The 3,564-nt window shown below is 44.2% G+C and overlaps 1 protein-coding gene across 2 annotated transcripts in view; it reads right to left on the bottom strand.

Annotated features, from left to right (window-relative positions):
* FMO2 (flavin containing monooxygenase 2) overlaps positions 1-3,564 on the bottom strand; it is a 33,550-nt gene that overhangs the window by 6,129 nt on the left and 23,857 nt on the right. The gene's annotated exons all lie outside the window — the stretch shown is intronic.

The following is a 3,564-nucleotide window of genomic DNA, read 5'->3' as shown; positions in this document are numbered from 1 at the left end:
GGTCTCAGCCCTGGGCTTTATAAGGGCCAGGCCCTGCCTCCTACAGGCAGCTGGCTCCCCTTAGTTGCCCCGGCAACCCGCAGCTGGGCTCGTTACCCTGGTGACACTCAGCTGGGCTCGTTATGACCTGCCAGGGCTCTGTCTCTCTCCCTGGCAGTTTCTCCCCTCTAGGAGCAGAGCCCCGAGGTGCTCTGCGACAGAGCATACAGGCACACCCAAAGGGTAAGAGAATTCCTCCCTCATGAGAGTACAGTTCTGATATGGGGAATCACTAAGGAACACTGACCTGAAGCAGAGCCTTGTATTTAACATGTTTTGGTTTATGGGTGTAATCAAAATTTTTGGTTTAAGGATGTAATCAAAGGTATATTAACATTAAATGTTGTTATCATTGTTAAAATTAAATGTATACTGTTGCTAAAGTGCTGATGTATATTGGCATATTTAAAATAACAGGCTTAAGTAAGAAGAATAAAATACTATAAAAATGGATCTTATCTGAGATCAGGGATTTGAAATGCATCCTGGTAATTGGGAATCCTTTCTAACTAGAGACTAAACAGGTCAATTAGCTGTGTTTCTTTTATTTATTTATTTATTAAAGGTAATTGCTAGTATGATTTGATTCTGCCATAACCACATAAGAATTCTAAATTGTTGAATAAAGATCATCTGAGAATTCTTTATATTTCTTTAAAAAAAGATAAAATAACTGGAACCATGTAAAGAAAAATACATATAAACCCTTCCCCCCCAAATAAACTCCAACCCCTTACTTGACTCAAAAAACCAAAAACCACCCCCCAGCTCAAAACAAGCAAGCAAGCAAGCAAGCAGCAAGAAACAAAAATCTATGGGCCCAAATCAACGATTAGGTAAAAGTGCCAAGAAGCCCCGCTGAAGTGCGCCGTTTATAGACATGGGGTGAGCTGGGTCAAACTGATGTGGCTCCTCTTTCGGTAAAGCGCTGTTGTTTCCCCTCGCCTGCCCCCCACATCTGTCAGTGGCCTATGTATGCAAATCACATCTATCCTAACAGGCTACTTGCATATGTTCTGGCTGTAATTCCATACACAGTAGCATGTACAATAGGGGTGTGCGAAATGGGTCATATTTGATTCAGATTCGGCTTCAGCCTGAATCGGGGACAGTGATTCAATTAGTTGATTCAGATCACTGTCCCTGATTCGATTCGGCTGAATCCAAATCTGAAGATTTGATGCTGATTTGGAGAAACAGAGATTTGACCACAGACAGAACTTTAAATGTTTTTTCTACATACCTTGAGGTACCAGCGTGGCTCGTGAATGCTGTAATGGTGGGGTGGATGAAGTGTCCCACAGGAGTATGGGGGGGGGTGGGGAGGAGGGGAAGGGGTGTGCCATGTGATCAGTGACGAACCCGTAAGTGGACCGGAAGTACTTCCAGTCCACTTTTGGGTCCACTGCCGAGCATGCTGAGGGCCCCCCCCATGCCTTCACTGGCTTGGCCATCAGCTGTGGAGGGACCCTGAGTGCCTCCTGACATCCAGGAGGCACCAGTCACTGAGCCGGCGGGCAGGGGGACTGCATGGTCCCCGGCAGACCCAGTGCTTCTGGTCCACTTCTGGGTCTGCTGCTGAGCACGCTGGGGACCCCCCTGTGCTCCTGTGGGACGCTTCATCCACCTCACCATCTCAGCATTCACAAGCTGCCTGGTACCTTGAGGTATGTAGAAAAAGCATGTAAAGCTGTGTCTATGTCCGAATCATCGAATCTTTACGAGTCTCTCCAAATGGATTCGGAGGGTTCTGATTTGATTCGGAGCGATTAAAGGGTCTCCTGATTCTGTTCAGATTTGGGGATTTGGCCAACGAGTGGGGTTGAATCTCCACCAAATCAAATCAGTGACCAAAGCTTCACACAGCCCTAATGTACAAGTCTTTTGCAAACAATTCCATGTATGCTATTCTGAAAATCTGGCCAAATAGTAACAACTCTAAGAATCACAGCCTCCTAATCGCCAGAGATGGAGGGAAAAGAAAAGCTATTACATAAATTCCATCTTCTTACAGCACACACTTTGCAGAGATTTAAAGGTTACACTACACTTCAATTAAGGTAAATAATTGGAAATCTTTTCCAAAGACAAACATCTCTTAACATACTTTGTGAACTGGAATTTCCAGAAGGTTAATATTATTCTTAATTTGGCACTTGGATACCACAGCAATGAAGACTATTTAAAAACAACCACTGTCCTCATCCAGTAACAATCTCCTCAATCTGTTGAGTATTTGACACTTGTATATACTGTTAAATTTCTTCGCAATCACTGTATAGTTGAAACCTCATTTTTAGGGGAATAAGGAACTATTTTTAATGCAGCTAAGGACGCTTCATCATCTCTCTCTCCTTCCTTCTAAAAATGAGACTCTGATGAGAAAAAACTGAAATTCTTAAACAACATTACAGGTATTCATGTACACTCTTGGTTGAAGATGTGCAATTGACCAAAAAGGCATGTGATACAAGGCTGATTGATACAGTACTCAACATGTATCAAACAGAATAGGTAGGGAAATCCTCTACCACTTTTACATAAGAGGAAAAAGGACAGAAATTAGAGATTGGGTTAAAGGAGAGGACAGAAGCATCATGGGACTGGAGGCCTTTGGAACTGGTGGAGGAGTTAAAAGAAAGATAGTTCTTCTGGAATCCATTTGGAAAGGTTTTAGGTTTTCCTTAGGATGCCAGAGTGAGGTGATATTTTGTTATTACAAAACATGAGTATTTTGGAAAGATGCTCATCTCACCATCTCTAGTAAATGAACATATATGTTAACTAATTCACATGTCCTATATTTAGAAAATTTGGTATTTAGGCTGTTAGAATATCTTAAGCTTGAATGTTATGGAGTAAGTCAAAAGACAGCTGTGCAGATTTTTTTCCAGGTGCTAAGATCAATTCAGTGTTAAAGAGATTTAAGGACTACAGAGGTAATATTGGCATATGCTTTTTCCTGGAAACAGGAAACTCTGCAAACACGGTTAAAATATTCAGTAGGCCAGTGCAAAGCAGCTAGTCTTTGCTTCAGATTTGGCTGATTCAGGGGACAGTGATTTGATTTGGTGATTTGAATCACTGTCCCGAATCAATTTGGCTGAATCATACATGTCCATCACCTGCCTGCTCTCCGAGCCCCGGCAATGGCTGCTCTGGCTGCCCCAGCTCCCGGCACTTTGAAGAAAAAAAACCCGTGACTAACCGGGTGCTGCTGGGTGGGTGGGGGGGGGCACGATCCCTGCTGTCCCCCACTGTCCCATGCTGTATGGGAGGCTCTGCCACAGGTTCCCTGCCCCCCACTGTCCTAGCTCCCGCACAGCTGCCCTGCTTGCCCCAGCTCCTGGCCCTTTGAGAAAAAACAAAGTAAAACCCCCTGGACTCATCAGTTTCTGCCTGGCAGGGAGCAATTCCCACTGCCCCCCACTGTGTAGGGGGATCTGCATGAACTCCCCAAAGCCCTGAGGCTGCTGCAGGAGCCAGTGAATCCAGGTTTTTGTTTGTTCTTTTTTTCCTTAAGGG

Source organism: Alligator sinensis, unplaced genomic scaffold (genome assembly GCF_000455745.1).
Source record: "Alligator sinensis unplaced genomic scaffold, ASM45574v1 scaffold31_1, whole genome shotgun sequence".
Classification (NCBI taxonomy): Eukaryota; Metazoa; Chordata; order Crocodylia; family Alligatoridae; genus Alligator; species Alligator sinensis.
This window is presented reverse-complemented; position numbering and strand designations above follow the sequence as displayed.